The following is a 20,191-nucleotide window of genomic DNA, read 5'->3' as shown; positions in this document are numbered from 1 at the left end:
CCTGTTCATTAGTTTATTAAGTTTTTCAGATTCCACATATAAGTGAGACCAAGTGATGTTTGTCTTTCTCTGCCTGGCTTATTTTGACCAGCATAATATTCTCCAGGTTCGTCCATACTGTCCCAAATAGTACTAGATACTTCTTCTTTACAGCTGCATAGTATTCAATGGAGTAAATGTCCCATAGCTTTTTAATCCACTCATCTACTGATGGGCACTTGGGTTCTTTCCAGATCTTAGCCATTGTAAACTGCACTGCTATGAACACAAGGGTGCATACATTCTTTCTGATCAGTGTTTTAGGATTCTTAGGATACATTCCTAGAAGTCGGATCACTGGGTCAAAAGGCAGCTCCATTTTTAATTTTTTGAGGAACCTCCATACTCTTTTCCATAGTGGCTGCCCCAGTCTGCATTCTCATAAACAGTGTACTAAGGTTCCCTTTCTCCACATCTTTGCCAGCACATGTCATTTGTTGATTTGTTGATGGTAGCCATTCTTACAGGTGTGAAGTCATACCTCCTTGTGGCTTTAATTTGCATTTCTGATGATTAGCAACATTGAGCATTTTCTCATATCTCTTGGCCATCTGTATGTCCTCTTCAGAGAAGTGTCTATTCAGGTCCTTTGCCCATTTCTTTTTTTTTTTCTTTTTTTTTAAATATCTCTTTATTGATTTCAGAGAGAGGAAAGGAGAGGGAGAGAGAGAGATAGAAACATCAATGATGAGAGAGTCATTGATCAGCTGCAGCCCACAACCTGGGCATGTGCCCTGACCGGGAATCGAACCCTGATCGCCTGGATCCTAGGTCGATGCTCAACCGCTGAGCCACTCCCGGCCGGGCTTTTGCCCATTTCTTAATTGGATTGTTTGTCTTCCTCTTGCTGAATAGTATAAGTTCTTTGTATACTTTTGGAAATTAGCCCCTTATCAGATACATTCTTGGCAAATATGTTTTTCCAGACTGTGGGGTTACTTTGTATTTTGAGGCTGTTTTCTTTTGCTGTGCAGAAGCTTTTTAGTTTGATGTAGTCCCATATGTTTATTTTTTCTTTTGTTTTTCTTGCCCTAGGAGATGTATCAGTGAAAAGTCTGTGACTTTACTGCCTATGTTTTCTTCCAGGATTTTTATAATTTCACGACTTACATTTAAGTCTTTTATCTATTTTGAGTTTATTTTTGTATATGGTGAAAGTTAGTGTTCTAGTTTCATTTTTTTCAATGTAGCCATCCAATTTTCCCAGCACCATTTATTGAAAAGGCTGTCTTTTCTCCATTTTATGCTCTTGCCTCCTTTGTCAAATATCAACTGATCATAATGGCTTGGGTCTATTTCTGGGGGTCTCTGTTCTGTTCCTTTGGTCTATATATCTGTTGTTCTACCAATACTAGGCTGTTTTGATTACAATGGCTTTGTAGTACAGTTTAATATCTGGTAAAGTGATCCCTCCCACTCTGTTCTTTTTTCTCAAGATGGCTGCAGGTATTCGGGGTCTTTTTTGGTTCCATATAAATTTTTGAAATGTTTATTCTAGGTCTGTGAAATATGCTGTTGGTATTTTAATAGGAATGGCATTGAATCTATAAATTACTTTGGGTTGTATGGATATTTTAATGATATTAATTCTTCTAATCCATGAGCATGGTATATTCTTCCACTTGTTGATATCTTCCTCTATTTCTTTTATCAGTGCCCCATAGATTTCCGAGTACAGGTCTTTTACATCTTTGGTAAAATTTATTCCTAGGTATCTTATTTTTTTTAGTTGCAGTATTAAATGGTATTGTTTGTGTAGTTTCTCTTTCTGAGAGTTCATTGTTGGTGTATAAGAATGCCACTGATTTCCAGATGTTGATTCTGTACCCAGCTACCTTGCCGAATTGATTTATCAAATCAGTACTACTTTGATGGAATCTTTAGGGTTTTCTATGGACAAGATCATGTCATCTGCAAATAATGAGTTTTACTTCCTCCTTTTCCATCTGGATACCTTTTATGTTTTCTTTTTGTTTGATGGCTATGGCAAAGACTTCCAGTACTATGTTGAATAAGAGTGGTGAAAGTGGACATCCCTGTCTTGTTCCTGTTTTTAAGGGAAATGGTTTTAGTTTTTGACCATTGAGTATGATATTGACTGTAGGTTTATAATATGTAGCCTTTATTATGTTGATGTATGGTCCCTCTATTCCCACTTTGCTGAGAATTTTTATCAGAAATGGGTGCTAAACTTTGCCGAATGCTTTTTCTGCATCTATTGATACGATCATATGATTTTTGTCCTTCATTTTGTTTATGTGATGTATCACATTTATTGACTGGCGGGTGTTATACCAGCCTTGCATCCCTGGAATAAATCTCACTTGGTTGCAGTGTATGATGTTTTTAATGTATTGCTGGATCTGGTTTGCTAGTATTTGGTTGAGGATTTTAGCATCTGTGTTCATCAGGGATATTGGCCTGTAATTTTCTTTCTTTGTAGTGTCTTTATCTCGTTTTGGGATTAGGATAATTCTGGCCTCATAAAAAGAGCTTGCGAGTTTTCCCTCCTCTTGAATTTTCTGCAATAGTTTGAAGAGAATAGGTCTTAATTCTTCTTTGAATGTCTTGTAAAACTGGCCTGTAAATCCATCTGGTCCAGGACTTTTCTTTGCTGGGAGATTTTTATTACTGCTTCAATTTCATTAGTTGTTATCAGCCTATTCAAGTTTTCTGCCTCTTCTTCATTCAGCTTTGGAATGTTGTATGCTTCTAGAAATTTGTCCATTTCACCGGTGTTGTCCAATTTGTTTGCATATAGTTGCTCATAGTATTTTCTTATGATCCTTTATATTTCTGTTGGTTCTATTGTTACATTGCCTCTTTCATTTCTGATTTCATTTATTTGTTCCTTTCTCTTTGTTTCTTAGTGAGTCTGGCTAAAGGTGCATCAATCTTATTTATCTTTTCAAAGAACCAGCACTTGGTATCATTGATTTTTTTCAAGTGTTTTTTCAGTCTCTATGTCATTAATTTCTGCTCTGATCTTTATTATTTCCTTCTATTTCCTCAGGGCTTTTCATGCTGTTCTCATTCTAGTTCTTTTAGTTGTTGTGTTAGATGGTTCATTAGATCTTTTTCTTGTTTCTTGAGTCATGCCTGTACTGCTATGAACTTTCCTCTCAAGACTGTTTTTGCTGTGCTCCATAGATTTTGGATTGTTGTCTGTTCATTTTCGTGGTTTTCCAAGAGATGTTTGAATTCTTCTTTGATCTCATTGGTAACCCATTAATTGTTTAATAACATGCTATTTAACCTCTATGTGTTTGAATATTTTTGAGTTTTTTTATTGGTTGATTTCTAGTTTCATGGCATTGTGATTCGAGAAGATGCTTGATATGATTTCAGTCTTCTTGAATTTGTAGAGACTTTCCTTGTCTTCTAAGATGGGGTCTATTTTTGGGAATGTTCCATGTGCACTTGAGATAAATGTGTATTCTGCTGCTTTGTGATGTGATGTTCTGTAAATGTCAATTAAATCCATTAGATCTAGTGAGTCATTTAAAGTCTGTGTTTCCCTGTTGATTTTTTGTCTTGATGATCTGTCCAATGCTGACAGTGGGGTGTTTAAGTGCCCCATTATGGTTGTGTTGCTGTCAATGTTCCCCTTAAAGTCCACCAAGAATTTTTTCATATATTTAGGTGCCTCTAAATCTGGTTCATATATGTGTATAAGGGTTATTTTCTCCTGTTGGGTTGATCCCTTTAGTATTATGTAATGACCTTTTTTGTCTCTTGTTATGGTCTTTATTTTGAATTCTATTTTGTCAGAAATAAGAATTGCTAGTCCAGCTTTCTTTTCCTTCCCATTTGCATGGAATATTTTATTCCATCCCTTCACTTTTAGCCTGTGTGAATCTTTTGCTCTCAGGTGAGTCCCTTGTAGGCAGCATATATTTGAGTCCTGTTTACTTATCCATTCAGCTACTCTATGTCTCTGGTTGGAGCATTTATTCCATTTACATTTAAGGTTACTATTGATATCAACTTATTTAATGCCATTTTCCCCCTTTATGCTGATGTACCTTTCTCTCACTATTCTTTCTTTTTCTTAGAGCAGTCCTTTTACCATTTCTTGCAATGTTGGTTTTGTGGTACTGAACTCCTTTAGCCTTTTTTTGTCTGAGAAGCTCTTTATGTCACCTTCAATTTTAATTGATAGCCTTGCTGGATAAAGCAATCTTGGTTGCATATTCTTGCTTTTCATTACTTTGATGATATCATGCCACTCCCTTCTGGCCTGCAGTTTCTGTTGAGAGATCTGATGTCAGTCTTATGGGGGTTCCCTTGTAGGTCACAGCTTGTCTCTCTCTTGCAGCCGTCAATATTCTCTCTTTGCCCTTAACATTTGCCATTTGAATTACAATGTGTCTTGTTGTGGGTCTCTTTGGGTCCCTCTTGTTTGGAACCCTCAGTGCTTCCTGAACTTGTGTGGCTTTCTCCCTCACCAGCATAAGAAAGTTTTCTGTCATTATTTTCTCCAGCAAGTTCTCTATCCCTTGCTCTTTTTCCTCTCCCTCTGGCATTCCTATAATGCGAATGTTGTTTCACTTTATGTTGTCCCAAAGCTCCCTTAGACTGTAGTCATACTTTTTAAATATTTTTTCTTTTAGCTGCTCTGATTGTTTTTTTCTACCAAATCTTTTAAGTCACTTATTCTGTCCTCTGCTTCATTGAGTCTGCTTCTAATTCCTTCCAGTGTATTCTTGATATCAGATAAAGTGTTATTTCCTCCTGATTCTTGTTTATGATATATAACTCATTTTTCATGTTTTCACTAAGTTCCTTGAGCTTACCATCAAGTGTCTTTTTGTTCTCATTCATTAAATTTCATTTAGCATCTTTATAACCATTACTCTGAGCCCTATTTCTGATAACTTGCTTAACTCCATCTCATCGAAGTCTTTTTCTGGCAATTTTTCCTTTTCTTTAGATTGGGGGTTGTTTCTTTGTCTCCCCATTTTTGTGGCTCTTAGTGTTTGTATCTATATATTAGATATATCTGCTCTCTCCCTGTCTTATGGGGAGGGATTTTGTAGTGTGAGTCCAGTGGAGCCCAGAGGTGTGTTTTCCTTATACTTCTCAGCCCTTTACTCTAGGTGTGCCCCCTTTGTAGGTTTCCCTTTTTTTGAGTTCTTTGGGCTCTCCTGTTGTGATTGGGTCTAGATTGTTGTTGACCAGTCCTTGGGATGATTCTCCTCTCAGGTTGGCTGTGTGTCTCAGCCCCAACCATTTTGTGTGAGCTGTTCTATGGGTGCTGGGAAAGCTGGACAATACACAACTAAACTTCCAGAAAACAAGGAGTATCTTTCAAAATATCTTGACAATCACAATGAAAACAACCCAAGTGAAAATAGGACTGGGAGAGTGAAGGGAGAACACAAATGCTAAAGCAAAAAAGAAAAGAAAATGTTAAAAATAGAATGAGAGAAAGAAAAGTAAATCCAGAGAGAGAAAAAGTATATTGTTGTTAATAGTGATGAAAATTTTAAAAAATAATAATAAACTAAACTAAATTGTAAAAACTAGAGCAGCTAATGGTACATAAAAGGGGGAGAGAAATGATTCTGAAAGAAAGGCCAGCAAAAAATTAAGGGAGAGAATAGGAGTAGGATAATAGCTGAAAATGAAAAAGTAAAAATACAATAAAGAGAATAACAGAAACTAACAAATGAAAAGACAGGAAGAAAGAAAGGAGAAAAACAAAAGAAAGAAAGAAAAGAAGCAGAAGAAAAAAAAGTTATACCAATTGATCAAGAGGAGAGAGAGATAAAGCCTGGCAGGGAGGTAGTCCAATAAGAGATATGGAGGAAACTACAGAGAAAAGCAGCAAACTTATTGGTTATAATAATAAAGTCCCAGCAGTTAACCAGGGAATATCAAGAAAATCTTGATAGTAGAAGCAAAGATAAAACAAAACACAGCAAATAAACAAAACAAAAGAAACAAAACAAAAATAAGCTAAGGCAAACAAAATTATTTGTAAAAAATTAATTAAAAATTTTTAAAAATTAAGAAAAATTGTAAAATTAAAAAAAAAAAAAAATTTACTTTCTCTTTTTCCTAAGGTGGGAAAAAAAGAAAGTCAATCAGGTGAGTTTCTTCTGGGCAGCTTATGTTGTCTGATCGTGACTGTTTTGTGTGCTGATTTCAGTTCTCCTGGGAGGTACTTGTGTATCAGCCAATGTGAGGAGCCGTCTAGGTTTGACTCTGGTGTCCTTAGTTAGTTGGTTGATTTGAGGCTCTCTGTGGATCACCTCCCCTTTTCAGCTGTTTTGCAATCTCGTAGTTGCCTGGCCTTACTCCAGAGTCTTCTGTAGAGTCTTTAGGGTGCAGGATGGGTAGTGTAGCTCAGGGTATCACTCCCCGTAGTTAGAGGTTTCACTGTCAAGCACTCACTGTGAGGGAGTTAGTCTCTGCTCCACAGCCAGCTCCTCAGTCCCTACCCTGTCCTCTGATTCTAGTTCCCCATATACTGGCCTCATGCAGTTTCAGGTTGATTTTAGTCTGTTCCCTTTTCTGTATGGGCCGTTTTAGCAGCCTGGGCTCACTGGGTTCAAGTATAAAACATTCCAGTGAGCCCTTTGCCTGCCCAGCCCTGAGCAGGTGTTTTCAGCTTTTCCTCCAGCTCCCAAACAACAGTCCCCGAGAGTCTTATTCTTGTAATGTCCTCCTGTGAGCTGCTCTCCCTTCCCCCTCAGGACTGTGCCCTGCGGGGGAGTCTGGGGCTTCAGTGAGCTGGACCCGCCCCTTTCCTGTTGGGGCCGGTGCTCCCGGCTGCAGGAGAGGCTGGCGGGCTCCGCCCCTCCCTTCCCACATCTAGTTGGCTGGTTGCACTAGGCCTGCCCCTCAAACAGTCTACTGTGCAGAACCCAATCCCAGCTTCCACTGGTCTGTCAGCCCAGCACATGCTGGGAAGGCGGGAGCCAGTTCAGCGATCATAAATTCGAAAGTGCACAAAGCAACACACAAGTAGAGAGTCCTCCCTCCAAGGTACAGCTATCTCTGTGCCAATGCTCCACACAGCTCCCTGGACCTCTGATCTCAGTAAAGCTGGGGCGGCTCCACATGTGCCACCACGGCACCCCTCAGGGTTGGCCACAGGTCCCAGAATCTTCCCATTGGGAGATCGGGGTCAGAGGGCTCTCTTCCCCTTCCCTGAACCACACAGATCAAATGCTTTCTGGGGCTCAACCCAGTGCCTTACAGGGAAGCAGAGGGTCCCTGCATATGGCTGCTCAGTGCAGACCTCTAGTCCCTTTCTACTCAGGTCCCACACACTTTGGGACAGCCTTTCCTTTTGTCAACACCCTGCGTGTAAGACACTGGTTGTGGCTGCCATTCGAAGCTTTGCTTCCTAGGAAGGCGCCGTCCCCTCCTCGTGGGCACAGCGCTCCCCTGGGTCCCTCTGCCCTCCACCCTCTGCGTGGGGCACTCTGTTGGGGGAGGGAGGCTGCAAGGAGTGTTTCGGAGGCGAGATCCCCAGCGGAAAGAAGGTCGACAGAGCGGACATCGAGGGAGCGATTCCAGCTTAGTGCGTACAGTGCGGTTATATAGACTAGAGCAAGCAGTGTGCTAATGTCACGTGCGCAGTTGCATTCTGCTGGATCATCATTACATAAGGTCACCATCATGTGCACATGCAGGATAGTCGGGGTCCTGGACAGGATATGGAGTCCTACAAGCCCCTTCCTGATACACTCCTTCCCCTGTCGTTGCTCCGGGTGTGGGATCCCCGCTTTTGGAGGCCGGTCCGCACTGCTGAGGGGAGGGAGCTTTGCAGTCTCCAAGCCTGGGGGCTCGGAGCCCAGCACAGGCTTCAGGGGGGACTCCCCCTTCAAACGCCCCCCTCTCTTACCGGACTACGTGATGTGTCTTCAGTGCTCCCCACTCGCACTCCGTCCACTCAGGTGTGTTCCTCTGGTTTTTCCAAGCTGTCTACGTCGGACTTTAGGAGTAAATCGAGTCCGTGGCTGGGAGCGGGGCTGCTCTGCTGCTCCTCACAGTGCCCCATCTTCCCTCTCCTCTACATTGTGTTTTTCTTACCAGATTACAGAAGTTTTAAAAAATTATTTTACCTTCTAGCCTTTTGTGGATTTCTTGGGTCACACATTTATGGCTTCTAATCTATGGCTAGTGTTTCACTTCAATAGCATAGTATTGTTTTAATTAGGGGCCAACATGCTAGTTTCAGGGGTTGAGGTAGGAATAAAGTTTTTTTTTCTTTTAAAAATATTTATTTATCCATTTTAGAGAGAGAAAGTGAGAGAGATATATATGTCAGTATGTTGTTCCACTTATTTATGTATTCATTGGTTGCTTCTGCTATGTGCCCTGACCAGGAACTGAACCCACAACCTTGGTGTATTGGGATAACACTCTAACCACCGGAGCTTCCCTGCCAGGGCCAAGTTTTCCCTTTTTTTATGAGACACAGAATCACAAGATATGAGTAACACACAAGCAGACTTCAATGTCAGCACCAGACCCTTGGCGCTCAGAGGGGCATACAAGGAGAATATATAGCTTATATTTTAGTCCAGTGCAGGAGCAGTTAACAGACACTAAAGTAAAAGGGAGAGTAGGGGTTGTGGAATTGTTCCTACAGCTTGCAGATCCCCAAGGACACGTGGCCCTGTCCCATTCGGTCAGGGAAGCAGCACATCTATTAGAGGGTATACAGGCACCAAAGAGGTGGCCTGGATGAGAGTATATTTCCTCAGACTATGCTGAAAGGTGTCTTAATTAAGTGCTCTCTTTTATGGTGTCAGCTGAGAGTATTTCTGAGTCTTATTATTGTGTTTTGATGGGCATTCTGGGGCTTACCTACACTAGTAACCCAGAGATAGGTTTTAAATATGGAAGCTAGTGACACTGTCAACATTTTGAAATACACATAGCATGGATGCCTTAATTTAGTGTACTTTATTGTCAGCAAGTTTCATCTGCCTTTTTTATATTTAATAATTTTAGTCTTTAATTTTAAGGGACAGTGCAGTGAAACAAAAACTTAATCATTTTACACAGAGGAATTTGGGTAAAGAACTCAGGTTCCAGCAAAGAGATTGTCTTAGAAATTCCTTACCCAGATTAAATATTTTTTATTTAAATGTGGCAAAATATCAATTGTTTCTTTTGATTTTGATATATGTGTGTATTTTTTTGTTTGTGTGCTTTTTACGTCTGTCATTTAAGCAATTGATCTCTGCTATTGAAGAAATAGATATTTTCATATGCATTATTATATATATATTTTTTGGTCTTTTTTTTTTTCACATTTTTTGTGCAATGTGGAAATTAAATTGGATTTGGAGTAAAGTTCAGTTCTGTTTTATTTTGTCATACTGGTAACCAATTTCCTGATATTGTTTCTTGAATAATCCATCCTTTCCACGGTGAACTGAAACTCTAACTGCCATACCCAGCACTTTCATATATGCACAGATATATTTCTTGATTTCCTATTTTATTTCATTGTTCTATTTATCATCCCTGAACACATACCATGTGGTGATTTAATTATGTATGCATAAGTCTTGAAAGATTGTGAAATGAATGAATCCACACCTTCCATTCCTCCTTCAAAATTGCCTTGACTAATGTTGGCTTTTATTATCTGTCTGTTGCAATTTTGGGAATAGACAACTTAGTTGAAAAATCATGTTGTACATTTTATTGGAATCACATGCAATTTTTATTTTAGTTTAGGAAAAATTATATATTTTTAATTTTTAAAAATATTGATCATATATCTATCAGTAATCTTTCATGTCCTATAATAGTTTTAATCAGTTATCTTTATACATACTGCATTTCTTTTTGATTTCTTCACTTTAAGCAATACTTTGGTGTTTTTGCAAATGCTTTTAAAATGTTACATTTTTCAATTGATTATGTCTACATAGTAACATTGCTTTTTTTTTCTTTTAATATATCTTTATTGATTTCGGAGAGAGGAAGGGAGAGGGAGAGAGAAACATCAGATGAGAGAGTCATTGATTGGCTGCCTCCCGCACGCCCCCCCACTTGAGATTCTGCCCCCAACTCGGCATGTGCCCTGACCGGGAATTGATCCGAGATCTCCCGAATCATAGGTGGATGTTCATTCAACCAGTGAGCCATGCCCAGCCAGGCAGTAACATTGCTTTTTATCATTGTCTTCTAAGCAACTTTGTTGAATTCTTACTAGTTTTGTTTGTAGTTGTTCTTGCATTTATATAATTTTATTTATAATATAAGTATAATATTATTGTTAAATTTTTTGTTATGTTATCATTATTTAATTGAACAGGTTAGAAGATCTGTTATAACAGTAAATGCAGATGGTGATTATGGCCATTCTTATATTTTTCTCTCTTTTAAAGAAACTATTATAAGGTATGGACATTGAAATTCAAAGGCAGAAATTATTAAATTGAATATAAAAGCAAGACCTAAAAACATTTCCTTTAAAATACAGTCACTTTTAAACATGTAAATAAATTAATAGCAAAGAGGTGAAAAAGAGACATCTTGTATATACTAATCAAAAGAAAGAGACTATATATTAATATCATTCAAGATAGATTTAAAAACAAACAATATAACAGAGATTAAGAGAAATATTTAATAATAATCAAGGTATAGAATTCTTCCAGAGGACATGACGATACTAAATGCACATTCAACTATTAACAGAACTTATATATGGAGAAAAACGAAGACAAAATGAAAACATTTTAGATAAACAGAACAGAATATACGTCAGGAGCCTCCCACAATAAAGGAAATACTAAAAATAGCCCTTAGGGAAAGAAAATAATAATATGATTTAAAAAAATACAGAGATAAAGAAAGAATTAAAGAACAAGGTAAATACTTCCTGGCCATTGTGGCTCAGTGGTCGGAGTTTCGGCCTGTGAATTGAAGGGTCTCAGGTTCGAGTCCCAGCGAAAGGGTGCTTCCCTGGGTTGCAGGTTCGATCTCACGTGCCGGAGGCAGCCCATCGATGCCTCTCGCACATCCATGTTTCTCTCTCTCTCTTTTCTTCCCTCTCCTCTTTCCCTCCCTTCCACTCTCTAAAAATTAATGAAAAAAATATCCTTGGGTAAGGATTAACAACAACAACAACAACAAAGAGCAAGATAAATAAAAGGTAAAGTTCATGACTTTAAGTTGAAGGACTACTATATTTATAATCAAATGTGGCCATGAAATCCAGGAGTATTTTTAAACATAAGGTTGGAAGATTGTCACTATCAGAAATCAAAATTTATTATAAAGCTACATTAATTATGACAGTGTGGTATAGATGCAACCAAACAGAGTGATAGAACATTCAGAGTGTCCCAAAACATTCTTCATCTCCCTGTTATACTGTGCCATATTTGTCAGACATCGTGTCCATATATACATGATTTTTAAGAAAAATGGCAGAGCACTGCAGTGGGGTAAAGGCATTTTTAAAATTGCTATATCAAATAACTTTAAATATAAGAAAAATATGAATCTAAATCCTACCTTACACCATATATAAAATCCTATACCAAATGGGTTGTATATGTAAATGCCAAAGGCAAAAAAAATTAAGCTTCTAGGAAATAGCATAAGACAATTTATTCATGACTTTGAGACTATAGTTTTCTTCTACATAACACAAATATCATTAAATAAAAATTAGGAAAAGACTGTCAAATTATACTACATTAAAAACTTCTCTTTATCAACAGTCACCATTATGAAATTTTAAAAGGCAAAAACTGAGATATGATATTTGTCATACATAATTGAAAAAGGACATATCTAGTTACATAAAGTCCTTCTATAAATCAGTGATAAAACTTTGATTAAAAACCAGCCAACCAAGCAAATAAAACCCAACGAGCCAACCAGAGGCAAAGTCTTAAAGAGGCAGTGCATTTAAAAGTATCAAAAAAAACAATGAATATATAGAAAGTTGCTAAAGTTCATTAGCCATTAGTCAAAATGCAAATTTATCCTTCTAAACCACCAACCAGAATGGCTACATTTAAAAAGACTGACAGAAAGATAAATATTGTATGATCTCGCGGATATGTGAAATCTAAAACCATCAAACTCATAGAAACTGGGTAGAATGCTGGTTGCCAGGGGCTGAGGAGTGGAGAAAACAGAGAGATGTTGGTCACAGGGCACAGACTTTCAGTTATAAGAGGGATAAATTCCAGAGAGCTAATGTACAGCATGATGACTGTAGTTAACGATTTTTTATTGTATACTTAAAAACTGCTATGAAATTAGAACTATAATGTTCTCACCATAATACCAACAACAAAATGATAATTATGTGAGGTGAAGGATAGGTGAAGTAACCTTTTTGGGTAAACATTTCACAATATATATGTGTATCAAATCATCATATTACATAACTCGAAATTTGCACAATGTTATATGTCAGTTACATCTCAATAAAGCTAAGTAAAAAAATAAAAAATAAATAAAAGACTGATAAGGTTTCAGACCCAACAGGTAAAGAACTTGGAAATTGTCATTCCAGTTCTTATACTGTAAAAGCGCTGAACAAATAAAAGAACCAGTGAATCTTGTATTACATATAATCAGTACATTATATGCTTAAGTTTGGGTTTAATTTTTTCATTTTGCTACTTCTTTCCTATTTTTCTCATATATCCTTCTTTTATTTCCCCCCTCTTTTCCTGCCTTTTAGAATAATTAAATGTTTTTGTGATTCCATTTTATTTTCCTTATTGGATAAAACAGTTGCACCTCTTTGTTTTATTTTTTCAGAGTTTTCTCTGGCGTTTAAAATACTCACTTTTAACTTATGAAAGTTTACCTTTAAATGATGTACCGTATCACATATAATGCAAGAAGCTTACAATGGTTTATATCCATATTTTCACTCCCATCCTTTGAGTCATTACTGTCATATTTTACTTCTAGATATGTTATATACACCGCAGCACATGGTTATTATTTTCACTTTAAACTGTCAATTATATTTTGAAAAGATAAACACTATAAAAATATTGTTGTTTTACACATATTTGCCATTTATGGACCTTCATACTATCTGGTATCATTTCTGTTTTACCTAAAGAAGTTTCTTTAATATTTCTAATAGTGTTAAGTCAACAGATGATGAATTCTCAGCTTTTGTTAGTTCCAAAAGTATTTAATTATTCATTTTTAAAGTTATTTTTGTGTACCCTAATTCTACATATTTTTCCTTTTACTACTTTTCAGATTTCTCTTCACTGTCATCATCTTTCCATAGTTTCTGATAAAGTATATTCGTATTCTTGCCTATGTTCTTCTGTACCGAACGTGTCTGTTTTTGTAGCTGTGTTGGAGTTTTTCTCTTTATCAGTGTTTTACAGAAAATTGATTCAATTGCTGTGTGGTATAGTTTCTTTAGATTTCTTTTACTTGGGGTTTGTTGTGCATTTTCCATCTGTCAGATTATGATTTTTATCATCTTTGGAAATATGTCGGCCATAGTTGCTTCACATTTCTTTCTTGCTTGGCAATTTTTTTAAGATTCCAACTACACATATGTTAGACTGCTTGATAGTCTCACAGGCCACTGATGCTCTGTACATAGTTTTTCATTTTTGTTTTTGTTCATCTCATTGTTTTTGTAATTAATTAGTATTTTTCTGTATTTGTTTCATTTTGTATAGTATTGATTGCTATGTCTGTTTTTAATTAAATTTATCGGGGTGACATTGGTTAATAGCATTATAGAGGTTTCAAGAGTATAAGTCTATGATACATCATTTGTAGATTGCATTGTGTACCCATCACCCAAGGTCAGATCTTCTTTATATTCACTAAACCTTTCTTCTGTAGTGTCAAATCTGCTATAAAGAACAACTGTGTGTTTTTCATTTTTCATATTGTAGTTTTCATATCTAGTATTTTCCTGTGGTCTGTTTTGTGTATCTTCCATTTTTCTCCTCATCATGGCCATGTTATCCTCTAAAGTTTTGAGCTTATTGAGCATCTTTATTATAGCTGTTTTAATGTACTTTATTTGCTATTTTCATCCCCTCTTTCTTTTCTGCATCTTTTTTATTGATTGGGGTTTCCTGATTTTAGGGGGTCATATTTTCTTGCTTCTTTGTATTCCTGGTCATTTTTTAACTGGATGCCTGACACAATGAATTTTATATTGTTGGTTGCTGGACTCAAGGGGATTCTTATGCAGATCTCTGGGACTCTGCTTATGTGACTGTCTCTCTTCTGATATCTGCATACATGTTCTAGACTCTTGACCTCCTTAACTCTGATCACTCTCCACACACTCAGGAAGACTGCTGGGTTCTGTTGGGTCACCCCTCCCTGTGGTACAACCTGGAAACTGCCTCCAGGCAAAAAGTGGAGGCAGTTTTAGCAATAACCTCAATTGCTATTCAGTAATTCTATTTCTGTGCTACCTGTTGACCAATATACAAAAAATTTTGTATCATATTTTTGTACATTTTTCAGTTGTTTAAGAGGTAGGAGAATATATCAGTTCTGTTTACTTTATCATAGCGGGAAGTAGAAATCTCTATTTTTTTCTTTAATTTTTAAAGTAAGGTTTACTGGGCATAGTATTATAAGTTTGTGGAAATTTCATTTAATTTCATTCAGTTGTTTCCTAGTTTTCATTGTTTCTTTTCTTTCTTTGAAGGAATATAATTTTTCCTTTTTGCTGTTCTGATATTTTTGAGTTTGCTTTATATCAGTTTTATGATGCAACTGAGTGTCATGGACTGAATATATGTGTCCTCCCCCCCAAATTCATTGTTGAAGCCCTAACCCCCATGGTGATAATATTTGGAGATGAAGCCTTTGGAAAGTAATTAGGCTTAGATGAGGCCATGCGCATTGGGCCCTCTTGATGGGAAACATGACCATATATGAAGAGGTACCAGAAAGATTGATTACTCTGAGAACCAGGAGGAAAGCTCTCACTAGAATCTGATCGTGTAGACACTCTCATAGCTGACTTCCATTCTTCAGAACTGTGAGAAAATCAATTTCTAAATCATAGAAAAAGAGATCAGACTTGTGGTTACCAGAGACAGAGATTTGGGGGAGGGGGTTTGGAGGAAGGTAATCAAAAAGGTACAGACTTCCCAGTTATAAGATGAGCACTAGGAATGTAATGTACAGCATGCCTGTGGCTGACACTGCTGTATGGTGTACAAGAAAGTTGTTAGGACAGTAAATCCTAAGAGTTATCAGAAGAGGAACTTTGTTTTTATCTTCTTTCTTTTCTTTTTATCTATGTGAGATGATGGATGTTAGCTGAATCTGTTGTGGTGATCATTTCACAACACATGTAAATCTGACCATGCTACTGTATGTCTTAAACTTATACAGCAAAGTATGGTAGTTATTTATAAATAAAACTGGAAAATAATTTCCGTTGTTAAAGCGACCCCAGTCCTTAGAATTTTGCTGAATAAACTAAGACAGCGGGTTCTACTTTTTTATTTATCATGCTAGGGTTCATAGGTTTTCTTGAATCTCTTGATGCCTTCTACCAGCTGTAAGGAATATTGTTCATTATATCTTTAAATATTGCTTCTTCCCTGTCATCTGGAGTCATTCCTTCTAGGACTCCTTTTATTGGAAAGTATATCTATTCTCCATGTCTCATACAGCTCTTAATTTTCTTTTCTGGGTTTCCCATCCTTGTTTTTCTTAATGTTTAATCTAGATATTTTCTTCCAACCTGGTTTTTCAAATTCCTAGTTTTTCTTCCCATCTGGTTTTACAAATTTACTAAACCCATCTACTGAGTTTTGAATTTTGGTTTTGGAATTTATATTTGAAGCTTTTTATACATTCTAGTTTTCTTTCAAAATCCTCATTTTTTTCACTTAATTCCTAGTTCAAATTAATTAAATTTATCTTAAGGCCTGAGTCTGCTAACTTGTAATTCAAATATTTTTATTCCCTTTGCATTTGTTGCAATTGTATCTTTTATATTTTTATAGGAAGCCAAATATTGCCTTTTTATTTAGCTGCTTAATTTTCAAAAACCTTTGCTCCAAATATTGGGTATGAAAAATTGTGAAAATAATTTAAGTATATAGATGATTTCTCAGTAGAGGATAGCACATGCAGGGTTTGATTTTGCTAAGAAAAGGCAAGTAAGATAAAAGCTATTCACTTCAATGCAATTAGGGTTCCACTTTAGTCCTTTTGAGGACTGAGCTATTTGTAATTCAAACTTGTTCTAAGATCTTAGCCATTCTTGATCCCAGTTAAAATTCTGGAATGTTTACAAAGCCATTTCTGTGGAAAGCCCCAAACTCCCAGTTTTTGTTGTTGTTTTGTTTGTTTGTTTGTTTGTTTTGTCCTTTAAACCTAGGACTCGCAAAAGCTGTGTTCTGCAACTGAGCCTCTCACTCACTTCTATTTCAAAAATTGCCTTTAGGATTTCAGTGGCCCAAATGTCTGACTCAGTTTTGAGGGAGGGTCTTTCTTTTTCTTCTAGACATGCTACAGACTTTCACTATCTTGGCCACTTTAAAACAGACACAGACAGAGACAAAGACAATTTTTCAAGATGACTGGCCCATATCAAAGTAGTCATCGTCAAAAAGAGAATACATAATAGTTTTGCATTTTGATTTTGCATCCAGCAATTTCTCTGAACTTTCTTCTTTATCTTAATAATACATCTGTAGATTCTATTAATGTTAAGTTTAATAATTAGCATATATCATTCATCATTTCTTTTCTGCATAATTTTCTAATGTTTAAGTAGCTTTACATTCCTGAGATAAACCATTATTAGCCATGATTTGTATCCTTTTATACGTTTTATTGAATCTCTCCTGCTAATATTTTTATTAAGTTATTCTCTTCTGCATTCAGAAGTGAGATCTTCTTCCATCCACCCCTTCTCATAATCTCAAAGGCTTTGCTGCTTCAGAAAATGCTTTGGAGTGTATTCCTTCCTTTTCTATTTCTGGAGGTGTTGATATAGCATTGACATTACTTCTTTGAAAGCTTTGTAGAACTTAAGAGTAAAGTCATAAACACCTGGAATTCTCAATGTAGGTAGATTTGAAATTATAGATTTCACTTATTTAATGGTTATAGACTGTTCATGATTTCAATTTTCATTGAAGGTAGTCTGTATATTTTCTAGGAACTTACACCTTTGAGCTAAAGTTAAAAATGTATTGTTTCTATACATAGTATACTTTTTATTTATTTATTATCATTTAATATCTGCATCTTCTCTTTATTGATTCCTATTTCTTTGGTTATTCCTGATTCTTGGTTATTTGTGCCTCTATCTTTTTCCCTTTCTTAATGTAACCATGGATCTCTGAACTGTTTGCGTCTTTTGTCTTTTGAAGATGCAGCTCTTGGTTTTGTTGATATTTTTCTTGGTTATGTTTATTTTCTAGTCAATTACTTTCAGGTTTTATAACAAATATTCCCTTCTTGCTACTCCTCATGATTTATTTTGATGTATTTATTCCTAACGATTTGAGATGGATTTTTTGCTAATTAACTTTCAACCTTGGTTTTTAAATAATATATAAGATTAACTTTTAAAGAGCTGATTTAGTCACAATATATATTATTATCAACATTCAGTTCCAAATACTTTCATATTTATATTATATTTTATTTTATTTATTAATTAACTGTTTAGGAAGTATTTCTTATTTTATAACAGTTTTGTCTGATTTAAAGCTTAATTCATTTTGGTCAGCTACCATCCTCTTATGATTCCAGATTGAAATGTGCTAAGACTTTGCTTTATGGACTGCTATATAGTCAGATTTTTAAATGATCTCTGAGTTCATGATATGACTATGCATCTTATCATTGTTCACTGTTACATGTTATGTACTCTAGTTATTGGATTTATCTGTTCTTTATGTAATTAAATCTATATATTTTGTACTCTTTGTATTTTATTAATAACAGAGAAAGATGTGGTTAAGTCCCCAGGTATTGTTTTGGATTTACCTATTTGTGCGCAAAAACTGGCAGTTTTGAACTACATATTTTGAAGCTATGCTGTTTAGTACAAATTGATCGGTGTGTTATTGGCCTCTAGGCTAATTGAAAATTGTAGTATTATGATCCAATTCATTATCTGTATGTTTTTGCCTTAAATTGATAATTGAATTATCTATTTTTTAAAATATATTTTGGGAACTGTTGTAACTCTATTGAGATTATAGTTGAGATCAGCAAACCACTGCTCAGAAAATACCTCAATATTTTGGAAGTAAGATGATGACAGATCTGTCACACATAGTTTTCTATAGAATTGCAGATTATCAGTCAGCATCAGGAGAAAAGTTCAGACAGATGTAGTTATCTACCAGTCTCATGTGCATAATAGATTTACTTACTACTGAGGAGTGACCAGTCATGTTCAATATAAAGTGATATCAATAGGTCATAATTAGCAATAATGATTAAACTTTTTCATATGCTCTATTGTCATATTAGGTTGGCATTTACTTCATTTAATTTTGCCCTAATGTTTACCCAGCTCTGATATGGGAAGTAAAAGTTTTAAGGCTAATTAATATTTAGATTGGTAGTTTTTGCCATAGTCATCTCATTTTAAAAATATTTCCTGTTAACAGTGTCACTGAATACCTGTCTTAGGTTTATTACTGAGAAAACTGCCTTTAGCAATACTGTGTTTCCATTAAGAGGTTTATTTCATCTCAATTTCCAGGTCATATTCCTGCAAGATATGAGATATTATCTGTGGGCCACCCTTTATTCAAAGGTGAGGTTATCCTGAAAATGTATGCTAGATAAGCCTTCTGAATAACACTTACCACCTAAGAAGTGATTACTGCTGAGTCCTAGAATTTAAGACATCATAAAAAAAATATATATATATACAATTTCTTTACTTTTGGTTATCCAGTATTGTAGAACAACAAATTATTATACTTTTGCAGCCAATATGGTAAATGTAAATGTTCTCCAATATCATTAGTAAAGCACACCAAACACACAGGTTTGATATAAGGCAAAACCCTCTCTGTGTACTAGGATATGTTAAATCCCATGCATTATAATGAATGTATACTCCATTCTTTTTATGTATATCTACTTTTTTTTTATTGATTTCAGAGAGAAAGAAAGAGGGAGAGGGAGAGAAAAACATCAATGATGAGAGAGTCATTGATCGGCTGCCTCCTGCACACACACCCTGCTGGGGATCGAGCGGGAAACAGGGGCATGTGCCCTGACCAGGAATCAATCGAACCTCAGTCTCCTGGATCCTAGGTTGATGCTCAGCTGCTGAGCCACGCCGGCTGGGCTGTATATTCCATTCTTGAAATAGCTATCTTCCAAGAAAATTTTATTATATTATGTATTTTGGAATATAATGTACTAGGAAAGCCTTTTTATTTGCCCACATTATGGTGCATTCTTAATGCTTGAATATTTATTCAAGGGACCTATAGATTTTATTGCCATAACACAGTACTGTATGGGAACCCAGCTCTGATATGGGAAGTAAAAGTTTTAAGACTAATTAATATTTAGATTGGTAGTTTTTGCCATAGTCATCTCATTTTAAAAATATTTCCTGTTAACAGTGTCACTGAATACCTGTCTTAGGTTTATTATTGAGAAAACTGCCTTTAGCAACACAGTATAACACAGTACTATGTGGCTGCTGGTAGGGTGACGTTACACCTTACTGTCCACACTGTATACTTTTATCTGGACAAATGTTAATCCCAGCAGTATGCTGAGGCAGTGGGCATCATCTGGGACTCACCCAGACATAACCATAATATACATTTACCCTATTTCTAAGGAAACAATTAGCAATAGATGATCACACTCTCCAAGGATGTTCCTGCCAATGAGAAATGTGGATCAAGCACAAAAAAAGATTGGTAACTAATTACTTTCTAGCCAGAGATTTTTTTTTTTTTTTTTTTTTAATTTCTATCCTGGATATTCAGGATTTTTGTTTGTATTTTGTTTTGTTTCTTGCATATCCACTTGAATATCCCGAATGCTCAAGCTCAGTATGTCTGGAATTGAACTCATCTTTGAAAATCTACTGCCTTTACATTCCTTTACCATATCCAGAAACAGGAGAGTTATTATGGATTCTTCTTGTCACCCACTTCTCTAATGTATCTGTTACTAACTTTATGGA

At 35.9% G+C, this 20,191-nt stretch overlaps 1 protein-coding gene across 9 annotated transcripts in view; it reads left to right on the top strand.

Annotated features, from left to right (window-relative positions):
- Positions 1–20,191, top strand: part of LRFN5 (leucine rich repeat and fibronectin type III domain containing 5) — a 277,160-nt gene that overhangs the window by 140,027 nt on the left and 116,942 nt on the right. For 2 of the 9 annotated variants that reach the window (XM_016213283.2, XM_016213282.2), the window contains exon 3: positions 18,737–18,790. The exons of the other annotated variants lie outside the window; for them this stretch is intronic. The gene's annotated coding sequence lies outside the window, so the exon portion shown is untranslated. The remainder of the gene's footprint in view (positions 1–18,736; positions 18,791–20,191) is intronic. 9 annotated transcript variants of the gene reach the window in all.

This window comes from Miniopterus natalensis, chromosome 1 (genome assembly GCF_054644295.1).
Source record: "Miniopterus natalensis isolate mMinNat1 chromosome 1, mMinNat1.hap1, whole genome shotgun sequence".
NCBI classification, from domain to species: Eukaryota; Metazoa; Chordata; class Mammalia; order Chiroptera; family Miniopteridae; genus Miniopterus; species Miniopterus natalensis.
The sequence above is the reverse complement of the archived record's forward strand: the minus strand, read 5'-3'. Positions and strand labels throughout refer to the sequence as shown.